This window comes from Bos javanicus, chromosome 3, assembly GCF_032452875.1.
Source record: "Bos javanicus breed banteng chromosome 3, ARS-OSU_banteng_1.0, whole genome shotgun sequence".
Classification (NCBI taxonomy): Eukaryota; Metazoa; Chordata; class Mammalia; order Artiodactyla; family Bovidae; genus Bos; species Bos javanicus.
The window spans coordinates 111339253-111363655 of record NC_083870.1 but is presented as its reverse complement, the minus strand read 5'-3'; positions in this window follow the sequence as shown (position 1 = coordinate 111363655).

Genomic DNA, 24403 nt, shown 5'->3' with positions numbered 1-24403 from the left:
GGCGAGCAGGGACTACTCTGTTGCTGTGCACAGCCTTCTCATTGCGGTGGCCTCTCTTGCTGCCGAACACCAGTTTGAGGTGCACTGGCTACAGGAGTTGCAGCACACGGGCTCAGAAGCTGTGGCGCACAGGCTCTAGAGTGTGGAGGCAGTAGCTGTGATACCCAGGCTTAGTTGTTCTGCAGCACGTGGAACCTTCTAGACCAGAGATCGAACCATGTCCCCTGCATCTTATTGATTTTACCACTAGGTAAGTCCCAAGAGAACTCATTGATGTGGTCCATCCCGGTCAGCCTACCAGGGCAGAGACCACAGTAAAAAGGGTGGAGAGAGGGGAGGGCCTAGAGGAGCAAGAGGAAGGCACCAGGCAAGTTTCTCTTGTTACCTTTGAAGTTAGAGCCTTAGTCTTTTCTATATCACAGAACAGTTTATATTTAAGATTCATCTCTAGAACTATGTTGGCTTGATGCACATAGGTAGTAATAATGTCCTAGACTGCATTATGAAGTGCTTATTTTACATCAAGCTCTGTGCTAACAGCTTTATATATTTTATTTCATGTAAGTGACAGAGGCAGGATGTGAACCCAACAAGTTTAGTTCGAGGGCTACACACTTAATGAATATACTACAAAGTCTCTCCAAGCTTGGGTGGAAGGAAATAGGAAGATATTCCAAAGATAGACAGCTAACAAAGACAAAAGATAGCAATAAACAAGTCTCAGACAAGGTCTGGCAGAGTCAGCCCTGGCAGGTGTAGAGAAGCAGAAGGCAAAAGACAAGGGAAAGATTGATTCATAAAACTATCAGGCTAAAGACTTTAGTGTTGGATCCACAGGCAATAGGATGTCGGATGGAATCATAATTACCTGGGGCTGGAGACAGAATGTTCCATGGAGTGGTGTGCAGGATAGTTCATAAGGGAGGGAAAGACAGAGGACCACTTAGGAGACTACAGGGTGACCCAGGTGACAGGTGACAAGTGACTGAACTTGGAAGATGGCCTGGGGAAATAAAGGGCCCCAGGCAGAAGAACAGAGGGGAGGAGGTGGGTGGGGAGTGGTAGTGGGCAGCCCCATTCGGCCCTGTAATTCTGTTTTTACTCTCAAAGCAAACTATTGACTCGATTCTGTTCTTGCCCCGAACCCAAAAGCTGCTTCTTTTTTCATTTGTCAACTTAAGTGGAACAAAAGTCATCAACATCAGTTAATTACCTTGCTGCGGCCTGAAAGGGTCCGTGGACCTGAAAGTCATTAGCCAGGTCTGGTTTTTGGAGTCATTGACCTCCAGTCTCTCTAGGATACGGAGAGGGAACCTTGATTTAATTGACCTGACTAAAACAACAATTTCTGTGATGACTTTCACGGAAATAGGCCCCTAGCAGAGAGATCTTGGTGACACATTAAAAATTCAAGTGCCTAAAGAGCTTCAACAGTCAACAGGTCCACCACTGGGAACCTGACTTCCCCAGCAGCTTGGCAGGCTCCCAGGGGTGCCAGGTGTACTGCCCTTGACCAAGTGGGAACAGCCCACCCAGGTCACCTTGAAGTTAGAGGTAAAGGGCAGAGCTTGAAGGAGGCACACGGGAATGTGAAAGACAAAAAGATTCAAACCTTCCCTGGTATTCCCCGTCGGAGTGGAGGGAAACAGCATCTATGCCAGTGCAAAGCCAGAAATCTGGGACTCCTCTCCCACCCTCGCCCATCACACCCCAAGTCACCAAGTTCTGCCTAGTCTAACTCCTCAGCGCCTCTCAGAGCATACACTTTCTCCATCTGTTCTATCATATCTCCCTTGGTTACTACAAAACATCTTCCTCCCTGTATAATCTTATATTCTGTGCTGACCCACAGTGAATGACTTTTGAGTGTCCCCAGGGCACCCTTTACGCTCTGTCATTGCCACTGGAGGCCACACGTGCACCAGGCACCCAGGCAACGGGGGGCAGAGGGAGCCCCAGTGACTTCAGTGACTTCACACGTCATTACTGGGGCCTTTCTTCATTTCCAGGAGCTGCTGTAACAAATTACCACAAATGTAGTGGCTCCAAACAATAGACATTTATTCTGTCACAGTTATGGAGGCCACAAGTTCAAAAGCAAGGTGTTGGCAGGGCCACAGGCCCTCCAAAGGCTCGAGGGGAGAAGCGTCGCTGCCCCTTCCAGCCTCGGGCAGCTGTCAGCATTCCTTGGCTTGCGGCTGCGTTGTCCCAGTCTCTGCCTCCATCTTCACACGGCCTTCTCCTTGTCTGTCCCCATGCCCCTTCTCTGACTCTTATACAAGTGCTGGTCCTTGGATCATGGCCCACCCAGGATGGCCAGGATGAGCTCATCTCAAGATCTTTAATTACATCTTCAAAGACACTTTTTTCAAATAAGGTCACTTTCACAGGTTTGGAGATTAGAACATAAGCCTATATTTAAAGGCTTAACCAGAAGAGCAGAAAAATGACTAGAGATAGAATGTCTGCTGCTGCTGCTAAGTTGCTTCAGTTGTGTCCGACTCTGTGTGACCCCACAGACAGCAGCCCACCAGGCTCCGCCATCCCTGGGATTCTCCAGGCAAGAACACTGGAGTGGGTTGCCATTTCCTTCTCCAATGCATGAAGGTGAAAAGTGAAAAGTGAAAGTGAAGTCGCTCAGTCATGTTCGACTCTTAGCAACCCCATGGACTGCAGCTTACCAGGTTCCTCTGCCCATGGGATGTCTGGGTCAACTCAAAATTCATATGTGGAATCTGAATCCTCAGTGTGATAATATTTGGATTTGGGGTGATAATTTGGAGTAGGTCATGAGGGCAGAGCCCTCATATGTGGGATTAGTATCCTTATGAAGATCTTCCCAGGTGGCACTCGTGGTAAAGAACACATCTGCCAATGCAGGAGACATAAGAGATGCAGGTTCCATCCCTGGATTGGGAAGATCCCCTGGAGGAGGGCATGGAAATCCACTCCAGTATTCTTGCCTATAGAATCCCATGGACAGAAGAGCCTGGCGGGCTACCATCCATAAGGTCGCAAAGAGTCGAACACGACTGAAGCAACTTAGCACACATACACACCCTTATGAAAGAGACCTCAGAGAGCTCTCTCAGCCCTTCTGCTTTGTGAGAACACACTGAAAAGACCACCATCATTAAACAGATGCCAAATCTGTTGGTGCCTTAATCTTGGACTTTCCAGCCTCCAGAACTGCGGGAAATACATTTCTGTGGTTTATGAACCACTCAGTCTATGGTCGTTTGTTAAAGAAGCCCAAATGGACTAAGACAAGGACCCTTCTGGAAATACAAGTAGCAGGTGAGGTATGGGAGTATGACCCATGGAAGTACCAGTAAGAGCAATGGTATCAGCCAAATTGTCCTTTAAAATGTACCCCAGTTTTGCACTGAAACCCAGATCCCGAAGGAACCCTGGAAATGACCAGAAGTAGACCAGAGCCTGGAGACTGAGCCTCTCCTTGCTTCCTCTGGATCTGGGATCCCATGATACCATCTGCACATCATCAGCCCCTGTCCTGAAAGCTCTGAGATCCACATCCTAAAGCCTATCTTATAAGCATAGGAAAGGAGCTGAAGGAGGGGTCCAGTTCACTTCAGTTGCTCGGACGTGTCCGACTCTTTGCAACCCCATGAACCACAGCACTCCAGGCCTCCCTGTCCATCACCAACTCCTGGAGTTTACTCAAAGTCATGTCCATTGAGTTGGTGATGCCATCCAGCCATCTCATCCTCTGCCATCCTCTTCTCCTCCTGCCCTCAATCTTTCCCAGCATCAGGGTCTTTTCAAATGAGTCAGCTCTCCGCATCAGGTGGCCAAAGGATTGGAGTTTCAGCTTCAGCATCAGTCCTTCCAATGAAAGAGGGGGGAAGACCATAAACTTGGGGGAGTCAGCAGACTGGGTTTGAATCCTAGTTCAGCCTCACCTCTTTAGGTGGCTCAGAGGTTAAAGCATCTGCCTGCAATGCAGGAGACCTGGGTTCAATCCCTGGGTGGGAAGATCCCCTGGAGAAGGCAATGGCAACCCACTCCAGTATTCTTGCCTGGAGAATCCCATGGATGGAGGAGCCTGGTGGGCTACAGTCCATGGGGTCGCAAAGAGTCGGACACAACTGAGTGACTTCACTTCACTTCACTTCAGCCTCACTAGGTACTTCCATTTCCTTTGCCATAAAAGATGACAATGACAGCTCCCTCTCAGGGCTGTTAGAGCACGTGAAGCCTGAGCACTGTGCCCAGCACATGACAGGGGTTCTAATAACTGTCTCCCCAAAACCTTCAAAGGTCACTGATAGCTTACGGTGAACGATGTCAGATTCGTGATCTCCAAAGATTTAGCTTCGGAACCAGGGACCAGGCTTGATCACTCAAAAGCTTTTGTGTGGCAGAGTTTTATTAAAGTGGAAAAGGAACAGGGAAAGCTTCTGACATAGACTTCAGAAGGGGGACAGAGAATGCCCCCCTTGCTAGTCTTAGCAAGGGAGCTATGTACGTTTTTAACTGGTTATTACAGTAAATCTAAAGAATGTCTCAAGGTGGTAAAGGCCTTACCAGACCCAGTCCCACAATATACATTTTAAGATAACAGGATTAGAACTAACAATAGAAAGATCTTACCAGACCCACTCCCATAATATGCATTTGAAGATGACAGGATTAGTCAGAAGGTTCTCAAGAAGGAGAAACAAGTCCTCAAGCAGGATGCATTGTCATTGGTACAGAGTTTAAAGGAAAACATATCCTTGAGCAAGATGAGTTGTTTTGTTATGCAATCATCAGCTCTGGGCTTAAAAAAAAAAAAAAAAGTTTGTCTTGTTCTCCTCCTTGAGAACCCCAGACCCCTTTCTCTGCCTCAAAGGCTCTGGACCTCTTCCTCCTCCTTGGGGACCTTGGACTTCTTATCAACCTACCTAGGAATTGACTCTCTCAGTCACCTATTCTTTCTGTCCCTCTCTAGAAAGGATGGTCTTACACCTCCCCAGTCCTGCAAGCATCCAGTCTGATGGAAAGGCTTATAAAGATAGGTAATCAATGAGAAGTGGGGAGTTATAATAGACTCCACTTAAACAGTACCGAACAAGCTTGGGTGAAAACTCCTCCTTTGTGCTTTATGAGCAGGCAATGCTGCAGCCCTTGCCATCCTGCATTAAGCAATGTTTCAACTCTCTGTTTTCTTTATCTAATAAACCAGGCCACTGGGTGAAAACTTGCACTCCCTTGGTACCTTAACATGCTTTTCTCTTCCCTTGTGGTTCTTACATAGGATATGATTTCATTCACTTAATTTACTTGCTGGACCAAGAAGGGACTGTCTAGGTCATACCCTTGGTGTCAAAAAAAAGTCTAGCAAAGCTCATATCTTTCAGGTGTATGGGTGCCCAAAATCCCAAGATCCCATGAGATATTTGTAAGCAGAGACAGAAGGGAACCACTGAGAACCAACATCAGCAAATTAGGCATGCAAGTCCCCTGATGTTCTACCTCCACGACCCCACCACCCTCTATCCAGTACTGAGTATTGGGCAATATCGCAGTATTGGAAGATGACTGACATTAGGGAGAGTGTGCAGTTCTTGGCAATGAATATAAAATAATTGCCAATGGGAGAGATGTCCTGTATCTTATTTCAGTCTTAATGGGAATCAGCCCTCTTTAGACTCAAGGATCCACATTGCTGGCCTCCATGCAACTGGCTCTTGTACCCCACCCGGATAAGAGAATTTCCCAAGTGACTGCAAGCCAGAGGTCATCATTTAGCTGCCCTAGTGCCCCCAGGGTCCCCAGTGACTAAGAAATGTTCTTGTTCACCTGACACAATGTACTTTTACTGGCAGGAACTCTAACTGGGCCAGTGGGTCTCAACAGGGGGGAGTTTTGCTCTCCCCACCCCACTCCAGCCTTTTGATAATGTTTAGAGATATCGTTGGTTTTCGCAGCTAGGGAGGAGCAAGTGGCATCTAACGGGTAGAGCACCCTACAATACACAGCACAGCCCCCACCACAAAGAAGTATCCAACCCCATATATCCATAGCCTGCAAGGTTGAGAATCTAGTCTGGACTCTTCACCCAGAACAACACAGAAATGCTTCTGTGAGTCGGACCCAACTCTCTCCATCAGCACTGGCCATGCCCTGGCAATTCAAGCTTGTTGGGTGAACTGGTTTCCCTCCCAGCACTGGGCCCACCCCTCTCTGATGCCCGCAGCCCCACCCCTCGGGGACAGGACTCATGTGGCTAAGATGAAAGACTGGTGCCGCAGGCCCCCATGCCAACTCACCACTTGATTGCTTTTAATTAATTCTGCTTGATTACAGCACATGGGAGTCGCATCGGAGAGATAAGACAGGCTCTTTATATTCTGTCTTCATTAAAAAGTTTGGATCTGGAAGCCTTTTCAAAGAGTTATGTGTCTCCTTTACTTTTGTGTCATTTTTAATTGAGGAGGGCACAGGGAGATATGCGGAGCTACGCTGGAGCAGACTTTGAAAATGAAAGATGAAATGTCTGAGGCCCCTTCTGGGGCAAAAACAGCCAGGATTGGGATCCAATTGAGATAGCCAGGAGAGGGCCAGCCCACTGTGGCTGAGAGAGAGATGTGAGGAGGGAAGTATCTTCTTAGGCCACTACCAGTGGCGCATTAGTCCAGATCTATGGAATGGCAGGGCCCAGGTACTTTGTCAGGTGAGGAGAACTCTCAGGGAGGAGCTGGGAGATTGTGCAGTAGTGATAAAAGAGAGCGGTCGGGGAGGATGGACCACCTTCAGTTATCTACGCCCATCTTCTCCAGCTGGAGGGTCATTCTCTCCACAGGGGAACCTTGCCCAACATCTCCATGTGGAGTTAATCACTTTTCCCTCGGGACTCCTACAATACATGCTTCATCTCTTGAGCGAAGCATCAAGCTGTATTAGTTATCTATTGCTGCATAACTAATTACCCACAAACTTCGGGCTTAAAACTGCAAATGGCATTCATTATCTCACAGTGTCTATGCATCGGGAACCTGGGTGTGGATTAGCTTGCTGCCTCTGTTTAACTGCCTTGGGATGCTTCAGTCAAGAAAGGAAAGATCCACCTCCAAGTCCACTCACATGGCTGTTAGTAGATTTCAGAATATCCACTTCCAAGCTCATTCCTATAGCCATTGGCAAGCCTCAAGTCCTCCCTGGCTATTGGCTGGAGATATCAGTTCCTTCCACATGAGTCTGTTCATAGAGCTGGCCTCCCTCAGAGCAAGAGAGAAAGAGAGGGAGGACAGCAACTCAAGACAAAAGCCAGAGCCTTTCAGTAACCTGGTCACAGAAGCAACATCCCATCACTGTTCCTATATCTGTTAAAATCAGAGAAATGCAAATTAAAACCACAATGAGGTACCATCTCACGCCAGTCAGAATGGCTGCTATCAAAAAGCCTACAAACAATAAATGCTGGAGAGGGTGTGGAGAAAAGGGAACCCTCTTACACTGTTGGTGGGAATGCAAACTGGTACAGCTACTATGGAGAACAGTGTGGAGATTCCTTAAAAAACTGAAAATAGAACTGCCATATGACCCAGCAATCCCACTGCTGGGCATACACACCAAGGAAACCAGAATTGAAAGAGACACATGTATCCCAATGTTCATTGAAACACTGTTTACAATAGCTAGGATATGGAAGCAACCTAGAGGTCCATCAGCAGACGAATGGATAAGAAAGCTGTGGTACATATACACATGGAGTATTACTCAGCTATTAAAAAGAAAGCATTTGAATCAGTTCTAATGAGGTGGATGAAACTGGAGCCTATTATACAGAGTGAAGTAAGTCAGAAAGAAAAACACCAATACAGTATATTAACGCATATATATGGAATTTAGAAAGATGGTAATGATGACCTTATCTGCGAGACAGCAAAAGAGACACAGACATAAAGAACAGACTTGGGGACTCTGTGAGAGAAGGTGAGGGTGGGATGATTTGAGAGACTAACACTGAAACATGTATATTACATACGTGAAATAGATCACCAGTCCAGGTTTGATGCATGAGACAGGGTGCTTAGGGCTGGTGCACTGGGATGACCCTGAGGGATGGGATGGGGAGGGAGGTGGGAGGGAGGGTCATGATGGGGAACACATGTCCACCCATGGCTGATTCATGTCAATGTATGGCAAAACCCACTACAATATTGTAATTAGCCTGCAAAAATAAATAAATTTTTTTAAACAGTGAGTCACTGGGTCCAGACCACAGACAAGAGAAGGGAGTACAGTAAGTCTCCTACATATGAACATTGAAGTTGTGAATTTTCAGAGGCGAACATCCATTTGCATGTCCAGTCACATAAGCCCACACGTCTGGCATTCATCGTCATGCGCGTGCGTCCTCTACCAGCAGTTGTGGTTTTGTGTCCTTTTCCATACAGCACTGTACAGAATAGAGTCGTATAGTATCTCTACCTCAAGCCCAGCATGTCCAGAAGCAAGTGACTTTCTTTATCTGAGGAGGCACTGTGCGTTTTTGAAGCACAGGACCTGAAAGTTGAACGGCACACGAAGGCTGCCTCCAGTTGTTCAGAAGACAACCCAGTGCTGCCACGCCATCTATGACACGAAAAAGAAGAGCTGCTATCCGGACATCACTGGACTGTTCTTCTAGGAAGGTAGATAGAACTGAATCCAGCAAGGAATCAGAACCTGTGTCAACATCAGGCCTGAGTGAAATTGCCCTCCGTCTCCTACTGCTGACGATCCTTCAGTGCCACCATCCCCCTCCTGCCCTGCCTCCTCCCGTTGGTAACTCTTCTCGCCTGTTCGCTCACTGTCAGCCCCCTGTGTGCCAGCTGTTGTACCGTACTACTGTACTTTTCAAGGTGTTGTACTGTAAGATTAAAACTATTTTCTTTACTTTTTTGGGTTTGCTTGCTTTTTATGTATTATCTGTGTGCTGTGCTCAGTCGTGTCCAACTCTGCAGCCCCAAAAACTGTAACCTGCCAGGCTCCTCTGTCCATGGGTATTCTCCAGACGAGCATAGTGGAGTGGGTTGCCATTTCCTCCTCCAGGGGGTCTTCCCAACCCAGGGTTCAAACTCAGGTCTCCCACATTTTAGGCAGATTCTTTACCAGCTGAGCCACTAGGGAAGCCCATTATCTGTGTGGAAAGTACTATAAACCTATTACATAAAGTACTACATAGCTGATTATAATACTAGTTGGCTACCTAGACTAAATTTGTTGGACTTAACAAACAAATTGGACTTAGGAATGCACTCTCGGAAGGGAACTCATACGTTTGTAGGTGACTTACTATACGTGAGGGCATAAACACAAGAGGCAGAGACCACAAGGGGCCATCAGAGAGGCTGCCTCCCATAATCCCATGCGCTGTAATAATCTGCCTCTTTTTCTGAAACTGTTGGTCTTTGAGGTTGGGACCCCCTACCTCCAAATCTCCAACAACTAGTCCAGTGTCTAGGACACTCTGGGCATTCCAGGGGTGTGCAGTAGAATGACAAATGCATAAATGCATGCATGCATGAATTAATACATGAGTGAGTGAATGTGCAAATAAACGAAATCATCATCTCTTAAACCTTATTTATACTTGTCAAACCAGTCCTCAGCAAAGAAAACTTGTTTGCCTCTATACCATTGCAGGGATAGATCCAAGTCATCTAAAAACTGAATCATAAACTCAATTATGTTATTTATATATTAACTTGAGATCACAGAGTACAATTATATTTTATTCTATTAAACTTGGTGCCAGAACTATATTTTCTCCTATTATTGTTTGATCTGCCTGTGGGTGTGTGCTAAATCGTTTTAGTTGTGTCCTACTCTTTGTGGCCCTATGGATTGTAGCACATCAGGCTCCTCTGTCCATGGGGATTCCCCAGGCAAGAATACTAGAGTGGGTAGCTATGCCCTCCTTCAGGGGATCTTCCTGAACCAAAGATCGAACCTGTATCTCATGACTCCTTTATTAGCTGGAGAGTTCTTTACCACTGGGGTTTCCCTGGCAGCTCAGCTGATAAAGAATCCGCCTGCAATGCAGGAGACCTCAATTCAATTCCTGGGTCAGGAAGATCCCCTAGAGAAGGAATAGGATGCCCATTCCAGTATTCTTGCCTAGAGACCCCCCATGGACAGAGGAGCCTGGTGCCACCTGGGAAGCCCATGGTTTAATCTTCATCCACTCTTAAATATTTTCTCTTTGGGAACTAATGACTGATAGTAAATTAACAATGTTGAAAAGAAAAAAAAAAAAAACAGCTTTTCATTATTTTAAGCTGTTATGTGGGACTCTAAACAGTACGGCAATGATCAAGAGTGAAGAAATTCTATCTAGACCTAGTTAGTCTTATGCAAGATAGATCAGCAGAGGAGCTGGAAACTCAGGAGCAAAGGTTTGAGCCCAGAGAGACTGGTGCCTGAGGACCCAGCAGATCAGCTGGAATGTGGCCATGGCAAGAAGCCGAGCCCACCGAAACTTACTGAAACAAGTCAACTCATGCCAGTGGTGCCCCAGGGTCCAGAGACAGGCTAAGGAGTGATCAACAGATGAACAGTTTCCCAAGCAATTCAGCTGCAAAAGGATTTAGGCAAAAAATAAGTTCTTCAAAGGTGAGTGGAAGGCCAGTGTAAAGAACCTGGCATGAAGTAAGGACGGTTAGGGTCCTAGGGCCCTGGGCTCAGAGACAGAATCCCATCCCACAAAGATGGTCTGAACAAAGTAAGACCTCAGTGCTAGCAGGACTGGCGTACAAAACCAGAACACAAGGGGATGAGTGAGCTAAGACCCAGATACTAGGAGTACAAAGGAAGGCTTTGGTTTCAGGATTAAGCAGAGGGCTTCTCTCTAAGATTAGATTGAGTCCTTTAATACCAAAACCTAAATGAGAGCTCCCTCAATTTCCCATCCCCAGAACCAAATTGGGCCCAGAGTCTGGAGGTGGTGGGAAGGGAGATGCTGGGATCTAGGGAGAAATCAAAGAACTTGTACCTTCCCAACCACCTGGTCCCCCACCTCTTGGAGGAGAGGTGCCCCTCTTCAGAGCTCAAATTCAGGACTGGCATATTGGGCCACAGTACCACCGAATGGGGCTTCAAAGAAGTTGTGCAAACATGGGAGTGGCCATTTTATGGATGGTCTCCCCTCCTATGAGAGTAGGTAAGAGGGGTACAAAGGAAACATACCCAGGGAAAAAGCCCTGGTGGATGATCAGCTCTAAGCACCAATGTAAATCCTTTCTCAAATCTTCTTCTGGTTCCACTCACTGACACTGAAGCTTTGGACTAATCTGTCCTCACCTAAACAGGTGAGAGCTGATATTGGGATCCAAGCTTTGGGTGGAAGAAGATGAAGCAGACCAAACTTTCTTCTTTTACTTTGGCTGCATTGAATCTTAGTTGCGGCAAGCAGGATTTTTAGTTGCAGCACGTGGGATCTAGTTCCCTGACCAGAGATCGAACCCAGGCCCCCTGCATTGGGAGCAGAGGTCTTAGGACCACTGGACCACTAAGGAAGTCCCATACCAAAAGTTTCAGGTCACTGCTGTCAACATAGCTAAGGCAGAGATGGCCCCTCACAGCCAAGCTGCTGACTCCTGCACCACATTGGGTTTGAAGCTGAGGCCCCAGAGTTAAAAATCCTTCCTTGCACTGTCCTGAGTTCCTAGCCTATGACCATCACACTGTCATATTTCAGTCACAGGGCAGTATGACTTCTGGAGTCAATGAGACCAACCTCCCTCCCAGACATCAAGCTGGGAGTCCAAGAGAGCTCTTAGGTTACAGAGTCTATTATTACAGTTCAGGATGGAGAGACCTATACAGGTTGTTTCTGGAGACCAATGACATGGAATCTGAAATGACCGTGATTTGGTGTAGGTGTAGATAAAGCATACACCTTTTAGAAGACAGGAGAAGCCACATATTGAATCCATCCTGAGGGAACTACTTCCAAGGAGTTAATTAGGATAAATCGTTCAGTGTGGGTTATTTATTTCTTTATTTATTTAACAACCCTTTATTGATGCCTGCCTGCAATGTGGCAGGCGCTGTGGGGAATACAAACATGCCCAAGGTACGGTCTCTGGCCTCAAAGGAGCCTGTAATCTGGCAGGAGAGACAGATGCCTACACAGTTAACACAGGGAGGGAGGAAGCAGGAGAAGGGGGTGAGCGTGCAACTAATCAGCCTTCCCATTCCAATTAGAACCCTTGGGCTCAGTGGCAAAGTTGATAAGACACTCAAACCCTCCCAGGTCTGGGAGTAGGAAACCTCCTGAATTATGAAGAGTTCAAAGGCAAAATGCATGTGGTTTTAGTGTGAATCTGATCATTCCTGGTAGATTTCTAAGTCTTATTGTCTGGTTTTGAATAGTATGGCTAGGCTTACTCTAGACAGGAATGCTATAGGTAAATTGAATTATTGAGTTGCCTTAAATACTGGATATGGGATCAGAATGCAGGAATAAGGAGCAAGAAAAAGAACATTCATCCATTCAAAAATTATTTCTTGTTTTGCAGTATGAAAAAGAGTTCTGGAGACTGATGGTGGTGATGGTCACATGACAATATGAATGTACTATACATTTAGCAATGGTTAAGATGGTTAATTTTATGTTGTGTGTGTTTTACTACGATAAGAAAAAGTGAAAAAGAATTATTGAGTTAATTAACATGTATAAAGCACAGTATTACAAGCTGGCCCAGATAAAAATGTGAATGGTACAGAATCCTTGCCCTTAGGAAGCTCACAATCTAAGGGGAAAAGTCAAGAAACAAGTAAATCTCAGCTCAGACATCACCTCTCCAGGGAAGCCTTCCCTGATCCTTGCACACTGAGTTAGGTCTACTCCAATTCTCTCTCAATAATCTGTGCTGGTTTGTTTCAGAATCATCGTCATTTATTCAGCAAACATTTATTAAGCTAGGCATTAAGGATATAAAAGCAAATGAGGCTTTCAATGTAAAGGAAGAAACAAACATGCCAATGAGTAAGTATTTAAAAAAAATAATACTGCACCTCTCTAAACCATAGACTGAGCTTCTAAAGACTGGGTTGAGTAAATATTTGTTAGATGGATGGATGGATGCATGCATTGATAAATGAGTATGTGTGATATGGAGAAATGAAAAACAAACTCTGTGCCTGTGAATATAAATATGGATCATTTAAAGTGGGTTTCAAGGGACTTTCCTGTGGTCTAGTTGTTAAGACTTCACCTCCCAATGCAGGGGGTGCAGGTTCAACCCCTGGTGGGGAAGCTAAGATCCCACATGCCTCATGGCCAAAAACCTGAAACATAAAACAGAAGCAGTATTGTAAAAATTCAATAAAGACTTTTAAAATGGTCCACATCAAAAAAGAATTTAAGAAAATAAAATGGGCTTCTGTTCAGTACAGTCACTCAGCCATGTCCAACTCTTCACGACCCCATGGACCACCACACACCAGGCCTCCCTGTCCATTACCAGCTCCCGGAGTCTACCCAAACTCATGCCCATTGACTCTGAGATGCCATACAACTGTCTCATCCTCTGTCATCCCCTTCTCCTACTGCCCTCAATCTTTCCCAGCATCAGGGTCTTTTCAAGTGAGTCAGTTCTTCCTATCAGGTGGCCAAAGTATTGGAGTTTCAGCTTCAACATCAGTCCTTCCAATGAACACTCAGGACTGATCTCCTTTAGAATGGACTGGTTGGATCTCCTTGCAGTCCAAGGGACTCTCAAGAGTCTTCTCCAACACCACAGTTCAAAAGCATCAATTCTTTGGCGCTCAGCTTTCTTCACAGTCCATTATTAGAGAATAATCCTCATTATTAGAGAAATGCAAACCAAAACTACAATGAGATATCACCTCACACCAGTCAGAATGGCCATCATCAAAAAGTCTACAAACAATAAATGCTGGAGAGGGTGTGGAGAAAAGGGAATGCTCTTGCACTGTTGGTGGGAATGTAAATTGATACAGCCACTATGGAAGACGGTATAGAGATTCCTTTAAAAACTAGGAATAAAACCACCATATGACCCAAAAATCCCACTCCTAGGCATATACCCTGAGGAAACCAAAATTGAAAAAGATACATGTATCCCATTGTTCATTGCAGCACTGTTTACAATAGCTAGAACATGGAAGCAACCTAGATGTCCATCAACAGATGAATGGATAAAGAAGTTGAGGTACATATACACAATGGAATATTATTCAGCCATAAAAAGGAATGTGTTTGAGTCAGTTCTAATGAGGTGGATGAACCTAGAACCTATTATATAGCGTGAAGTGAGTCAGAATGAGAAAGCTAAATATCATGTTCTAATGCATATATACGGAATCTAGAAAAATGGTACTGAAGAATTTACTTAAAGGGCAGCAATGGGGAAACAGACATAGAGAATAGACTTCTGGACATGGGGAGAGAGGAGGAGAAAGTGAGATGTATGGAAAGAGTAACATGGAAACTTACATTACCATATGTAAAATAGATAGCCAACAGGAATTTTCTGTATAACAAAAATTATACAGGGGCTCTGTATCAATGTAGATGGGTTGGGATGGGGAGGGAGGTGGGATGGAGGTTCAAAACGGAGGGGATATATGCATATCTATGGTTGATGCATGTAAAGGTTTGACAGAAAACAACAAAATTCTGCAAAGCAATTATCCTTCAATAAAAAAAAATTAATTTTAAAAAATAAAATGGGTTTCAAAAGATAAATAGGAGTCTGCCTGGAGAGAAGACAGGCACCCTACACAAGGGCAGGGGTGTGGGAAGAAGTCTGAAAGTTTGGGAAGCAATGGAGAGCTTGGTTTTAGAAATTCTGAAAGAAAAGCAGAGGGAGCCTGATCAGGAAGGCTCGTTATAGGCTGTTCTAAGGAGTTTGCAGTTTGTTGTGATGATAATCAGAGGCTATGAGAGGTTTTTAAACAGAAGACTGTAGCCGCACTTTTTATTTCAGCTTGCTCACTCTGCAGTGGGTCGGAGGAAGTGAAATTCAGTCAATATAGGTTGATACAAGGGACCAGGTAAGAAGTAAGTCAGAAATAGAAAAATAAATATCATATATTAATGCATATATGTGAAATCTAGAAAAATGGTATAGATGATGTTATCTGCAAATCAGAAATAGAGACAGACATAGAGACCAAATGTATGAAAAATAAGGGGGGAACTGAGGGTGGGATGAATTAGAAGTTTGAGATTAACATATACATACTATTGATACAGAAGCAACAGTTAGAACTGGACATGGAACAACAGACTGGTTCCAAATAAGAAAAGGAGTACGTCAAGGCTGTATATTGTCACCCTGCTCATTTAACTTATATGCAGAGTACATCATGAGAAACGCTGGACTGGAAGAAACACAAGCTGGAATCAAGATTGCCAGGAGAAATATCAATAACCTCAGATATGCAGATGACACCACCCTTATGGCAGAAAGTGAAGAGGAACTAAAAAGCCTCTTGATGAAAGTGAAAGTGGAGAGTGGAAAAAGTTGGCTTAAAGCTCAACATTCAGAAAACGAAGATCATGGCATCTGGTCCCATGACTTCATGGGAAATAGATGGGGAAACAGTGGAAACAGTGTCAGACTTTATTTTGGGGGCTCCAAAATCACTGCAGATGGTGACTGCAGCCATGAAATTAAAAGACGCTTACTCCTTGGAAGGAAAGTTATGACCAACCTAAATAGCATATTCAAAAGCAGAGACATTACTTTGCCAACAAAGGTCCATCTAGTCGAGGCTATGGTTTTTCCAGTGGTCATGTATGGATGTGAGAGTTGGACTGTGAAGAAAGCTGAGTGCAGAAGAATTGATGCTTTCGAACTGTGGTGTTGGAGAAGACTTTTGAGGGTCCCTTGGACTGCAAGGAGATCCAACTAGTCCATTCTGAAGGAGATCAGCCCTGGGATTTCTTTGGAAGGAATGATGCTAAAGCGGGAACTCCAGTACTTTGGCCACCTTATGCAAAGAGCTGACTCGTTGGAAAAAACTCTGATGCTGGGGGGGATTGGGGGCAGGAGGAGAAGGGGACGACAGAGGATGAGATAGCTGGATGGCATCACTGACTCGATGGACGTGAGTCTGAGTGAACTCCAGGAGTTGGTGATGGACAGGGAGGCGTGGCGTGCTGCGATTCATGGGGTGGCAAAGAATCAGACACGACTGAGCAACCGAACTGAACTGAACTATTGATAGTATGTATAAAATAGATAAGCAGTGAGAACCTACTGTATAGCACAGGGAACTCTACTCAATGCTCTGTGATGACGTAAATGGAAGGGAAATACAAAAAACAGGGCATATATATATATGTATGCAGCTGATTCACTTTGCTGTACAACAGAAGCTAATACAACATTGTAAGGCAACTATACTCCAATAAAAATTTCTTTTAAAAAAAAAAGGGACAAAACAAGAGATTATCCTTACTTATGTGGTAGAAATATAGATAGAAATGCCCAAAATTAAGAAATGTTTAGGAAGTATGATAGATTTGACAATAAGTTGGACTGGAAGACAAATTCAATTATTCAATAGGCATTTATGGAACACCTACTGTGTAGGAGGCACGATTCTAGATACTGGGAATTTAACACTGAACAGGGGAGCCAAAGTCTTATCCCTGTGAAACTTAGGTTACGGTGTGGTGAAAAAAATTATAATAAAACAAAGAAGCAAACAACAACAAACATGATTAAAAACATGTGAGCTTGAACAAGTCACTTAATTTTTCTGTGCCTCGGTTTCCCCATCTGCAAAACGAAGATTTTAATAGTATCTACTTCACAGGGTGGTTATGAGGATGCAGAAAGTCAATATCATAAAAGACTTTGAACAGGCCTGGCCTATGGTAACCACTATGTAAGTGTTACTCATTGTAATTAAGAAAAATAATACAGGGCCATACATTAGAGACAGACTCTCATGGTAGAGTTAGGAAAAGATTGTTTTGGTTGGCAGGTTAAGAAATTATTTTCTGGGCTGCTATTCTTAGCTGGGGCTTCCCAGGTAGCTCAGTGGTAAAGAATCTGCCTGCCAATGCAGGAGACTCGAGATTGTTCATTGGATCGGGATGATCCTCTGGAGAAGGGAATGGCACCCACTCTGTATTCTTGCCTGGAAAAATCCCATAGACAGAGGAGCCTGGTGGGTTACAGTCCAGGGGGGTTGCAGAGTTGGACACAACTGAGCAACAGCATGCACATTCTTGACCTTAGATCTAAAAAATGGATGCAGAAGCCAAAATGGTTATGTTCTTTAGAATAACATTCCAGAAGAAAAGCTCCTGAGGCTGGAATGAGCTAGGAGCAGCCAAGAGGTAGACAGAAGCCCAGGGTGACCAGAGCACAGTGAATGAAGGGTAGGGGTGAGGGATAACCCTACAGAGGTCGGCAGGGACCAGATCATGGAGGGCTGCCGGACCATGGGTTTTTATCTCAGTAGCAGCATGAAGGAGGCCGTCAGAGGGTTTTACCCAGGAGAGCAATAGTCTCTGACTCTTACTTTGGCAGCACCATTCTGCTGCTGCTGCTGCTAAGTCGCTTCAGTCGTGTCCTACTCTGTGCGACCCCATAGACGGCAGCCCACCAGGCTCCCCTGTCCCTGGGCAACACAATTCTATCTGCCTGTAAAAGGTTCCAAAATATGGCTCCAATTTCCTCCAATCCCTCTATGCACATCCTTTGCTGTTAGAGTTGGCACTCCCTCACCAAGAGGAGAAGCCTGTTTCCCCACCCTGCTTGAATCTGAGCTGGCCTTGTAACTTACTTTGATCAATGCAGTGAAATGTTTGGCGGTTGAAAAGCTAAACCTCAACAGAGGCACTGTTCACTTTCCTTCCACACTGACCATCTTGCTACCCTACGTGCTTACTTTGTGTGAAATATTAATATATCAGTCGCTCAGTCATGTCCAACTCTTTGTGATGTTGTGGACTGTAGCCCGCCAGGCTCCTCTGTCCATGGAATTCTCCAGGCAGGAATGATGGAGTGGGTAGCCATTCCCTTCTCCTGGGCATCTTCCCAACCCAGGGATCAAACCCGTGAACCCAGATCTCCTGGATTGCAGGCAGATTCTTTACCATATGTGCTAATCATATTTATTATTTTCTATGTTTTATGATGTTTAGGTATCTTTAGAGGGTCTTGCTGACTGGAGAGAGACTGCCCTTCCCAGAGCTGGCCAATTCCTAGACAATAAACAGTTTGTCAGTGAGCCCACCTTTCATATACATACCAACCAGTCCCCAGACCATAACCCCAATTACCTCTTTTATCTAACTCGCACACCAGGCCAATATTTCCCTCACCCTAAATCAACCAGGGCCTGCTACCAGACAAGTAGAGACAGCTCTTATGCCTCAGAGCCTACTAGAATTATTCAAACCAGCCAGTGCTAAGCTGGTTACCCTGCCCTGCCTTGCTTCCCACACATATTCCAATAAAGACTGTGGCCAGTGCCTTTCCATTACTCCTTTCTGCCTCCTCACTGACACTGGTGATTTGGGGCCCCTGCATGGAGTTCTATGCTTCTCACTTCTAATGAGACTGTGGTAAGTTTAAATTATTCTTTCAATGGCATTGACTTCTCTGTGTAATCACCCAGTCAACTTTACAGATTAAGATCAGACACAAATCATCCTACCATGTGAAGAAACCCAGACTAACCTGCTAGAAGATGAAACCACATAGAGCAGAGACAAGATCCCACGGCTGAGGGCCCTACACCAACCAGCCCCAGCTAATCTGTCAGCTGACTGCAGTGTAATGAGTGGCCCAGGCCAGACCAGCAGAAAAACCACCCAGCTGGAGCCTGACCCAAACTGCTGACCCACAGGATCGTAAACAAATAAAGATAGGGGATGACTTGTCACACAGCAGTAGGTAATGGATACACTGCTCTATGGGGAAAGGGCTCTACAGGAATCAGAGTAGAGGCCAATGTTAGGAGGCATTGGTCCAGGCAGGAATGAACATGACTTGGCCTGGAATGGTAGCCGTGGAGATAGAGGGGAGTGACTGGAATCAAGATATGGTTTGAAGGTAACACTCGCTGCTTAGATGTGAGTGGAAGAGGAGGCGCAGACTCAAGTAAGATGCCGTGATTTTAGCCTGAGTACTTGGGTAACAAAGGGGCATTTACTGAGATGTGAAGACCTGGGGGAGGAGTGGGTTTGAGTTAGGTACAGAGGGAGACAGCAGCTCACTCTGGGATGGATTCAGTTAGAAATGTCTATTAGATATTCAAGTGGAAATGTGGAATTCCAAGTTGGACATTCACACTGGAACTCAAGGGAAAGACTTAGGCTGGAGATATGAACATGTGAGTCAATCAGCTTAGAGGAGACATTGAAAGTCATGGTGCTGAAGCCATCTTATGAGATCACCGAAAGAGGGTATAGAAGGAGGAGAAAAGAAGGTATAGGATCCCTAGGGTTTCAATCTGGAGTTGAGGAGGAACAAGCAAGGCAGACTGAGAAAGAGCAGAGAGCAAGGTAGGAGGAGAACCAGTCCAGTGTTTCAGGGAGAAACAGGTGATCCTGTTGAGAGTCTGGGTAAGAGGAGAAAGAGAAAGAGCCATTAAATTGGGAAACATGGGCTGAGATGAGAGCAATTTCAGTCGCCTAGAGAAGAAGAAAGCCAAGTTCAAGTATGTGGAGGGAAAAAAAATTAGAGTGTGGATGTGAAGACAATGAATCTGAACAACTCCTTTGAGAAACTTCGCTGTAAAGGATAGTAGAAAAATGGGCAATACAGGGGTAGGATGCGAGGTTAAGGGAAGGAACTTTGGTTTTACTTTCTATGATTGTAAAGTGCATTCGACCTTCAAAAGAATAACTATAGCATCTATATGCTGTTTGAAGCGAGTTTTCTCTTTTTTTTAAGATGAGAGGTACTACAGCATTTTGTATGCTAATGGGAATGATCCAGTTGAGAGGGGGAGAAACTGATGATGCAGGAAAGAGAAAGGATATTTACAGGAACAAAGTCCTTGAGAAGGTGAGAAAGAATGGGATCCAGGACAGCGTGGAGGGGTCGGCCGCTGTTAAGAGTAGGGACACGTCTTCCATTGTAACAGGAGGTTTGTCAATTTAGTGATGGGAAGACACAGGAGTTCTTGTCTGATTGCTTCTACATCTCATTGAAGTGTAAGACAAGGTCATGAGCTGACAGTGAGAATGTGGGGGAGGGTTGGGGGTTTGAGCAAAGAGAAACTGCAGTCTCTGAGTGGGAAAGGGAACACAGGGAGGTGGTGCCCTGGCATTGCTGGGCAGTGTCCAGGGCATATCTAAGGTCTGTAGTCATGAATTCAGAGCGAGACCAGTCAGCGGGCTTATAGGGTTTCTGTAACAGTGCTCAGAGGTGCTGATAATCACAGGACCAATGAGTACGGTTGGGACTTCCCCTGTGACTCAGCAGTAAAGAATCCACCTGCAGCGCAGGAGCTGTAGGAATCATGGGTTTGATTCCTGGATCAAGAAGATCCCTGGAGGAGTACATGGCAACTCACTCCACTATTCTTGCCTGGAGAATCCCTTGGACAGAAGAGCCTGGCGGGCTACAATCCATAGGGTCGCAAAGAGTCGGACACAACTAAATCGACTTAGCATGCGCGCACACACGAGTAGGGTTAGTCAGGTTAGGTCTCTTGCCAAGATGGAGGTTTAGCTCAGAAGGCAGTTAAGGCCATTTATAAGGAAATAATTACAATACATCCTGAGCAGACTAATGAGGGGGTGAGGGAGATGGAGGGTGACTCATAGGTTTTTGCAGTGGACCTACAGGTAGGTGCCATCTGCCAAGACGCCATTCCCATCCAGGAGGAAGCCCAGGTTTTGGGAAGGGAAGACTCTGAGTATAGTGGTGTCTATGGGGATGCGTGCAGGCAGGACACCACCTCCCCTTCCTTCGCCCTCTCACCTGCCCCGGCCCCCTACCTGGGAAGGTGGGACACAACCTCACTGGCCCCGGTGCCCACTGCCCTGCACAGCCAGCTGCAGCATCCCTCCTTCTTTAGGAACCTGTCAAGGCCTGTTTGCAGGTCTTTTTAGTTGAATACATTTTAATCGGAAAATTAATCAGGAAACACCAGTTCAGCAGATAATTGAACAATGAGGAGACATGATAATTGCTGTTTAGTCTAATTAACTTTGTTAAGTCTTTATTGGTAACAGAGACTTCCTGAGTGAAACTTATTAAATGTCCTTCCCTGGAAAACTCAATTCCTATTCAAAGGAAAAGTCATAGGTTCCAGATCTTTGTCTGCATTATTTCCAGAAAAACGACCTCAGCCCCACAGCAGTCCAGAACATTGCTCCTCTGCTTTGGGGCCAGAGGAGACCTGTCAGTCTCTCCGTGGGCTCTGCCCAGCTTCCTTCCGAAATCACAAGCATTCCAGGTCCAAGGCACAGGGCTCACTGCCTCCATCTTCCACTCCCCTTTGCTCACTTTTTCATTCTTTAGTCTCCTTTCCACTCCACTTCTCCTGTATTCTCGACCTTGATTTTTCATTTTGCTGCTCCATCTTTGAACCTTCTCACTTGCCCCGTTCTCCCTCTGCCATGCACTGAAGGAGTTTTGGGGTGAGCTCTGGGTTTAGGGGTCTCTTCCATCCCTCAGCTACCCTGGATCTCTACCCAGCTGCTCCTCAGATCCCCCGCTGCAGGGGTCATAGCCCTCGTCCGGGACTGTGTGTGGAGGGAGAGGGCTGGTTCCCACCCCTTCCTCCCTTTGTGCTCCCTACCCATCATAAAAATGTTCCCTACATTCTCCTCTCCCTTCATTATTATTATCTTTTTTATTTGTACAGCTTGTAACTAGGTGTTTATGAAGTAAAGGAAAACGGGAAAAAAAGAGAGAGCCACTACTGTAGGTCACTAGGCACTCTCCAAACCACATGACTTACAGCCCATTTGTCCTGTCCTCCTTTTATGCTTTGAGGACCTCCTTAAATAGAGTCATGGAAAGAGCACCAAGCCCTCCACCCAGGGGCAGGGACCACCCATGCAAATCACCTATAGGTAGGACCTGGCAGATATTACACTAATACACCAACAGGCATCTGACTCCAAGCCATTCAAAAGCAAGCTGTTGGCCTGAGTTTTCCAAATAAAGTGCTACTTAATCCATATGGTCCCTTTGCAAAGGAGACTGTGCCTTCAGGGGCCCAAAGGTGTGCAAGGAGGTTGATTCATGCACTAAATGTTTTCCTCCTTAAAACTTCTTCTTGCTCTTCCCTCTGCAATCATTTCTTATGTGGGTCCTCTCAGAGGGAACTTGCTTGTAATCTGCTGCCTTGCTACACACAGCTAGTTCCAGCCCCCAGCTCCCATTTCCCCCATGGGGAACCATCCTGATACCAGCACCATCAGACACAGTCAGGACATCTAGCTTATGGAAGCCCCGGAGATTTTACTGAATGATAGGAACGAGGAAATAAGTTGGGGCTTCCCCAGTGCTCAGTGGTAAGCGATCCACCTGCCAATACTGGAGACACAGCTTCAATCCCTGGTCCGGAAGATTCCCACATGCCATGGAGCAATTAACCTGCGCACCACAACTATTGAGCCTGTGCTCGAGAGCCAAGGAGACGCGAACTGTTGAGCCCGCATGCCAGAACTACTGAAGCCTGTGTGCCTAGAGCTTGCGTTTCCTAACAAAAGAAGCCATTGCAATGAGAAACCCAAGCACTGCAACGAGAGAACAGTCACCACTTGCCACAACTAGGGGAAAGTCCATGCAGCAACAAAGACCCAGAACAGTCAAACATAAATCAATAAATAGAATTATTTTTTTAAAGTAAGTGTTACCTGTCAAGCTCAAAAAGTGGGACACTCAGAAGATGCTTCAGTAAGACAGAGAAAGCCCCTCTCTCCTGTTGCAACTCTGCACAGCCACCTTCGTTTCAACCCCCTCTCACCACCGTGGCAATTAGCAAGAGGGCCAGCGGCCATCCTGACCGCAGCCTGTATTCCAGGGATGCTTGTCTCGAGGTCCCCTCCTCCCTCTGCCTTGTGAACTCTTGGCACCTGACCTTTAGCTCCTGTTCACATGTGCTGAAGGGTCTGGCTGCTCCAGACAGTCTGTCACAGGTGGTTTTATTTATCACAAGGGCTCTCTGTCATGTCTAACACCAATAGGCCAAATAGTATTAAATGTATTTAGACCTTGCACATCAACCAGGGGAAAGGTGACAGTGAAATGTGCCAGGGATAAAGGAAGTACAGACCATTACCAGTGGTTTGGTTTAGCAGGCCAAAAAGCGAAGGGAGACAGGCTGCCATTTCTGCCTTGTCTGGGATAATGTCTCCCTCACTGCTGGAGATGGACCCCTCAACCGGTCCTCCAGCTCCTTCTGAGAGTCTCCCCAGGTACAGCACAGGGTGTTCTAGAAGGAGCTGCTGCCATGGCCTCGGGTGAGGTCAAGAGGCTGCTGAGCCCGGGTGACCCGCCTGATGCCCCCAGATGGCCACCTCTGATGCCCTGGCTCAGGATGTGGCTGCTCTTCTGAACCTGTGTCATCTCTTCCCCGAGTTTGCTAATCCCTATATTAGTTATATTAGTGCTGAGAACAAGCTAGAACTTTAGGGAGGATTATTGAAGATTTCGGACTAAAGAAAAGGAAGTACAGCATAAGGCACAATTTAAAACTACTCCTAGAAGTGGTCACCCTTGGAACAGCCAGCCCCAAACCTGACCTCAAAACCTCTTCCTGGACTGGTTCCCTGCTTAGATGCTGGGCAGTTCTTCCCCTCCAAGCACAGATCTGCCTCCCAAGTCCTCAAATCCTATCCCAAAATGCTGGACAACGGGGTCCCCACTGACACTGACCCCACCCACCCACAGGGTCCAGCACCAGGTCCCCAGTAAGACAACCCTTCGAGAATCTCATGGCACATTTCCCAAAGTCTGGGTCCCTGGTGGAGCCAGGCTGTGCTGGCTGAGGCCAGTCCAAACCTTTCCCCAGTCTTTCCCCTGCAGTGCCCAGAGGTTCAGCTCCACACCCCTCTGTGCTCCCCACTTCCCCAGTCCCTCCTTCCCTTCCATCAAGGGCTCAAAGAAAATTCTCACCATCTTGGTACAAATGCAACAATTTACAGGCTGCTCGGGGCAGTCTGGATCCAGAATTAGAAAGGAAAGATTTCTCTAAAGGAAACATAATTTGTAGAGGCATGGCTCTGCTAAAATACCCTCCTGATTTACATTACTAAGCAGTACACCTAACATTGCATTTAGGTCTTCTCCAAGTATCAAGGAGAGCACTTGCTTCTCATTTGCATAACCACAAGGACCCACTCAAGAGGTCTGGCCAAGAATAAAGGGACAGACTCCACCCTAAAAGACAAACACTGCATTACTTTAAAAATAAGTTTTTCCACTTCAAAAATGGTAAGGTCCGAGCTACC